This window comes from Lissotriton helveticus, chromosome 6 (assembly GCF_964261635.1).
Source record: "Lissotriton helveticus chromosome 6, aLisHel1.1, whole genome shotgun sequence".
NCBI classification, from domain to species: Eukaryota; Metazoa; Chordata; class Amphibia; order Caudata; family Salamandridae; genus Lissotriton; species Lissotriton helveticus.
Genome location: NC_136067.1, coordinates 12,234,078 through 12,240,621, shown reverse-complemented (window position 1 = coordinate 12,240,621; position 6,544 = coordinate 12,234,078).

The window sequence follows — 6,544 nt, the reverse complement described above, 5'->3', positions numbered from 1 at the left end:
TTTTTGTCGCTGTTATAAGTTTTGCGCCATTCCCGCTCAGCGCGCCTACAGGTGCTTTTAAGCGCCCGCAGCGAATCATCGTAACACGGGCTTGGATCCCTTGCCCCACATTTACACGAAGCTATTGGAATAAGGGAATCAAGGGCCCTTGTAACCCACTCACAAAAGCGATCGTAGCCCACATCCACAGTCTCAATTGGACCTAGCGGGTCGGTAGACAAAAGATGGAAAAAGTCATCAAGTTTCAATTTATTCCAACGCCGTCTAGGAATAGAGCGCACCATGGGTTTGAGTTGTGTCTCATACAGGGGGCACTGGATGCACACCAGGTAGTGATCGGTCCAGGCCAGCGGGGATGGAGTGGAAATACTGACTTCCGCTAGATTGGTGAAGAAAGGATCTAGGGTGTGACCACCTACATGAGTAGGCTGCGACACCAACTGAACATGCTGAAGAGCCTCAAGATCAGCAACAGAGCTATATACTGCTGGAATAGACATATTGTCATAATGGAGGTTTAAGTCGCCGAGGATGGAAAAATTGGAGCAGCCTGCTGCCAAGGTGCTGATAGCATCTGGGAGGGCCTTCCTGAAGGCCACTTCACTACCAGGGGGGCGGTAAATCAAAAGGCCCGAGAAAGCAAAGGGTGAACCAGCCCCCGCCAGTGAGAGAACCAGCCCCCACCAGTGAGAGAACCAGCCCCCGCCAGTGAGAGAACCAGCCCCCGCCAGTGAGAGAACCAGCCCCCGCCAGTGAGAGAACCAGCCCCCGCCAGTTAGAGAACCAGCCCCCGCCAGTGAGAGAACCAGCCCCCGCCAGTGAGAGAACCAGCCCCTGCCAGTGAGGGTAAACCAGCCCCCGCCAGTGAGGGTGAACCAGCCCCTGCCAGTGAGGGTGAACCAGCCCCTGAGGGTGAGGGTGAACCAGCCCCTGCCAGTGAGGGTGAACCAGCCCCTGAGGGTGAGGGTGAACCAAACCCTGCCAGTGAGGGTGAACCAGCCCCTGCCAGTGAGGGTGAACCAGCCCCTGCCAGTGAGGGTAAACCAGCCCCCGCCAGTGAGGGTGAACCAGCCCCTGCCTGTGAGGGTGAACCAGCCCCTGAGGGTGAGGGTGAACCAAACCCTGCCAGTGAGGGTGAACCAGCCCCTGCCAGTGAGGGTGAACCAGCCCCTGCCAGTGAGGGTGAACCAGCCCCTGCCAGTGAGGGTGAACCAGCCCCTGAGGGTGAGGGTGAACCAAACCCTGCCAGTGAGGGTGAACCAGCCCCTGCCAGTGAGGGTGAACCAGCCCCTGCCAGTGAGGGTGAACCAGCCCCTGCCAGTGAGGGTGAACCAGCCCCTGCCTGTGAGGGTGAACCAGCCCCTGCCAGTGAGAGTGAACTAGCCCCAGCCAGTGAGGGTGAACCCAGCCCCTGCCAGTGAGGGTGAAACCAGCCCCTGCCAGTGAGGGTGAACCCAGCCCCTGCCAGTGAGGGTGAAACCAGCCCCTGCCAGTGAGGGTGAACCCAGCCCCTGCCACTGAGGGTGAACCCAGCCCCTGCCAGTGAGAGTGAACCAGCCCCTGCCAGTGAGGGTGAACCAGCCCCTGCCAGTAAGGGTGAACCAGCCCCTGCCAGTGAGGGTGAACCAGCCGCAGCCAGTGAGGGTGAACCCAGCCCCTGCCACTGAGGGTGAACCCAGCCCCTGCCACTGAGGGTGAACCCAGCCCCTGCCAGTGAGGGTGAACCAGCCCCTGACAATGAGGGTGAACCAGCCCCTGACAATGAGGGGGGCCAGCCCCTGCCAGTGAGGGTGAACCAAACCCTGCCAGTGAGGGTGAACAAGCCCCTGCCAGTGAGGGTGAACCAGCCCCTGCCAGTGAGGGTGAAACAGCCCCTGAGGGTGAGGGTGAACCAGCCCCTGCCAGTGAGGGTGGAACCAGCCCCTGAGGGTGAGGGTGAAACCAGCCCCTGCCAGTGAGGGTGAAACCAGCCCCTGAAAGTGAGGGTGAAAACAGCCCCTGAGGGTGAGGGTGAACCAGCCCCCGCCAGTGAGGGTGAACCAGCCCCTGAGGGTGAGGGTGAACCAGCCCCCGCCAGTGAGGGTGAACCAGCCCCTGAGGGTGAGGGTGAACCAGCCCCCGCCAGTGAGGGCGAAACCAGCCCCTGAGGGTGAGGGTGAACCAGCCCCCGCCAGTGAGGGCGAAACCAGCCCCTGCCAGTGAGGGTGAACCAGCCCCTGCCAGTGAGAGAACCAGCCCCTGCCAGTGAGGGTGAACCAGCCCCTGAGGGTGAGGGTGAACCAGCCCCCGCCAGTGAGGGTGAACCAGGCCCTGCCAGTGAGGGCGAAACCAGCCCCTGCCAGTGAGGGTGAAACCAGCCCCTGCCAGTGAGGGTGAAAACAGCCCCTGCCAGTGAGGGTGAACCAGCCCCTGACAATGAGGGGGGCCAGCCCCTGCCAGTGAGGGTGAACCAGCCCCTGCCAGTGAGGGTGAAACCAGCCCCTGCCAGTGAGGGTGAAATCAGCCTCTGCCAGTGAGGGTGAAACCAGCCCCTGCCAGTGAGGGTGAACCAGCCCCTGAGGGTGAGGGTGAACCAACCCCTGCCAGTGAGAGAACCAGCCCCCACCAGTGAGGGTGAACCCAGCCACTGCCAGTGAGGGTGAACCAGCCCCTGCCAGTGAGGGTGAACCACCCCCTGCCATTGAGGGTGAACCAGCCCCTGCCAGTGAGGGGGAACCAGCCCCTGCCAGTGAGGGTGAACCAGCCCCTGCCTGTGAGGGTGAACCAGCCCCTGCCTGTGAGGGTGAACCAGCCCCTGCCAGTGAGGGTGAAACCAACCCCTGCCAGTGAGGGTGAACCAGCCCCTGCCAGTGAGAGAACCAGCCCCCACCAGTGAGGGTGAACCCAGCCCCTGCCAGTGAGGGTGAACCAGCCCCTGCCAGTGAGGGTGAAACCACCCCCTGCCAGTGAGGGTGAACCAGCCCCTGCCAGTGAGGGTGAACCAGCCCCTGCCAGTGAGGGTGAACCAGCCCCTGCCTGTGAGGGTGAACCAGCCCCTGACAATGAGGGGGGCCAGCCCCTGCCAGTGAGGGTGAACCAAACCCTGCCAGTGAGGGTGAACAAGCCCCTGCCAGTGAGGGTGCACCAGCCCCTGCCAGTGAGGGTGAAACAGCCCCTGAGGGTGAGGGTGAAACCAGCCCCTGAGGGTGAGGGTGAACCAGCCCCTGCCAGTGAGGGTGAAACCAGCCCCTGCCAGTGAGGGTGAACCAACCCCTGCCAGTGAGTGTGAAACCAGCCCCTGCCAGTGAGGGTGAAACCAACCCCTGCCAGTGAGGTCGAACCAGCCCCTGAGGGTGAGGCTGAACCAGCCCCTGCCAGTGAGGGTGAACCAGCCCCTGCCAGTGAGGGTGAACCAGCCCCTGCCAGTGAGGGTGAACCAGCCCCTGAGGGTGAGGCTGAACCAGCCCCTGCCAGTGAGGGTGAACCCAGCCCCTGCCCCTGCGGGTGAACCAGCCCCTGCCAGTGAGGGTGAACCAGCCCCTGCCAGTGAGGGTGAACCAGCCCCTGCCAGTGAGGGTGAACCAGTCCCTGCCAGTGAGGGTGAACCAGCCCCTGCCAGTGTAGGTGAAACCAGCCCCTGCCACTGAGGGTGAAACCAACCCCTACCAGTGAGGGTGAACCAGCCCCTGAGGGTGAGGCTGAACCAGCCCTGCCAGTAAGGGTGAACCAGCCCCTGCCAGTGAGGGTGAACCAGCCCCTGCCAGTGAGATAACCAGCCCCTGAGGGTGAGGGTGAACCAGCCCCTGCCAGTGAGGGTGAACCAGCCCCTGCCAGTGAGGGTGAACCAGCCCCTGCCACTGAGGGTGAACCAGCCCCTGCCAGTGAGGGTGAACCAGCCCCTGCCACTGAGGGTGAACCAGCCCCTGCCAGTGAGATAACCAGCCCCTGAGGGTGAGGGTGAACCAGCCCCTGCCAGTGAGGGTGAACCAGCCCCTGCCAGTGAGGGTGAACCAGCCCCTGCCACTGAGGGTGAACCAGCCCCTGCCTGTGAGGGTGAACCAGCCCCTGCCAGTGAGGGTGAACCAGCCCCTGTCAGTGAGGGTGAACCAGCCCCTGCCAGTGAGGGTGAACCAGCCCCTGCCTGTGAGGGTGAACCAGCCCCTGCCTGTGAGGGTGAACCAGCCCCTGCCAGTGAGGGTGAAACCAACCCCTGCCAGTGAGGGTGAACCAGCCCCTGTCAGTGAGAGAACCAGCCCCCACCAGTGAGGGTGAACCCAGCCCCTGCCAGTGAGGGTGAACCAGCCCCTGAGGGTGAGGCTGAACCAGCCCCTGCCAGTGAGGGTGAACCCAGCCCCTGCCCCTGCGGGTGAACCAGCCCCTGCCAGTGAGGGTGAACCAGCCCCTGCCAGTGAGGGTGAACCAGCCCCTGCCAGTGAGGGTGAACCAGCCCCTGCCAGTGAGGGTGAACCAGCCCCTGCCAGTGTAGGTGAAACCAGCCCCTGCCACTGAGGGTGAAACCAACCCCTACCAGTGAGGGTGAACCAGCCCCTGAGGGTGAGGCTGAACCAGCCCTGCCAGTAAGGGTGAACCAGCCCCTGCCAGTGAGGGTGAACCAGCCCCTGCCAGTGAGGGTGAACCAGCCCCTGCCAGTGAGATAACCAGCCCCTGAGGGTGAGGGTGAACCAGCCCCTGCCAGTGAGGGTGAACCAGCCCCTGCCAGTGAGGGTGAACCAGCCCCTGCCACTGAGGGTGAACCAGCCCCTGCCAGTGAGGGTGAACCAGCCCCTGCCAGTGAGGGTGAACCAGCCCCTGTCAGTGAGGGTGAACCAGCCCCTGCCAGTGAGGGTGAACCAGCCCCTGCCTGTGAGGGTGAACCAGCCCCTGCCTGTGAGGGTGAACCAGCCCCTGCCAGTGAGGGTGAAACCAACCCCTGCCAGTGAGGGTGAACCAGCCCCTGTCAGTGAGAGAACCAGCCCCCACCAGTGAGGGTGAACCCAGCCCCTGCCAGTGAGGGTGAACCAGCCCCTGAGGGTGAGGTTGAACCAGCCCTGCCAGTAAGGGTGAACCAGCCCCTGCCAGTGAGGGTGAACCAGCCCCCACCAGTGAGGGTGCACCAGCCCCTGCCTGTGAGGGTGAACCAGCCCCCACCAGTGAGGGTGCACCAGCCCCTGCCCCTGAGGGTGAACCAGCCCCTGCCAGTGAGGGTGAACCAGTCCCTGCCAGTGAGGGTGAACCAGCTCCTGCCAGTGAGGGTGAAACCAGGGGAGGCTGAGAGAGAGACATTACCATGATATATGAAGGCTATTGACTGCACCCTTCTCCCGGGGAAGCTTGTTACTAGAGAAGGCTGGGAGAGAGATAATACTGTGATATATGAAAGGTATTGACCGCACCTCTCCCAGCGAGGCATGTCACTGGAGGAGGCTGGTAACAAGCCTCGCTGGGAGAAGGCTGCAGTCAGTAACCTTCATTTATCCCTGTATTATCTCTCAGCCTCCTCTGGTAACATGCCTCGCTGGGAGAAAAGTGACGTCAATACCCTTCATACATCATGACAATGTCTCTCTCTCTCGACCACCTCCAATAACATGCCTCGCCAGGAGAAGGCTGCGGTCAATAACCTTCATATATCACTGTATTATCTCTCTCTCAGCCTCCTCTGGTAACGCCTCGCTGGGAGAAGGGTGCGTCAATACATTTCATATTTATATATATATATTTTAGAGCGGGGATAAAAGGGACAGCACCCCCCCCCCAGATTTTGGAGTGGGAGAAAAAGGGGACAGCACTCCCCAGATTTTGGAGTAGGGGAAAAAGGGGACAGCACTCCCCAGATTTTGGAGTAGGGGAAAAAGGGGGCAGCACTCCCCAGATTTTGGAGTGGGAGAAAAAGGGGACAGCACTCCCCAGATTTTGGAGTAGGGGAAAAGGGGACAGCACTCCCCAGATTTTGGAGTAGGGGAAAAAGGGGACAGCACTCCCCAGATTTTGGAGTAGGGGAAAAAGGGGACAGCACTCCCCAGATTTTGGAGTAGGGGAAAAAGGAGACAGCACTCCCCAGATTTTGGAGTGCAAATTGAAGATGAAACAGCTGCAGCCAGAACATGTCTCTCTGGAGCCAAACTGAGGCGCTGTAACCTGTGGAGTAAGCTCTGAGGGGCTCTGACACCCCTTCAATTTGTTAATTTTAGAATTCCTCTTGCTGAGATGCTGAGACTCTGTTAAGCCAGGAGAGAAAGCAAGGTGAGGGGAAGCAGGAGATGCGATGTTATGTTAATGCTACTGCTGGACGTTAGGCGATGCTGAACACCCCGGCCGTCGCAATTCAGTAATTAATAAAAACCAAGAGGTCTGGGGCCCCACCGTTGGCTGCTTGGTTACATCAAATTAATTTAATATTTCACTATACTAATTCACCACGAATCCTTTATGGGTTCCTCACCAAAAAAGCACTTTAACACCTCACCAGGGGTTGCAAGCGCTATATAAAAGTAAACCTTTTTCCATCTTTTATCCCTCCGCTATCCTTCTCAATCCAAATAACGAACTAACATATCCACACTTG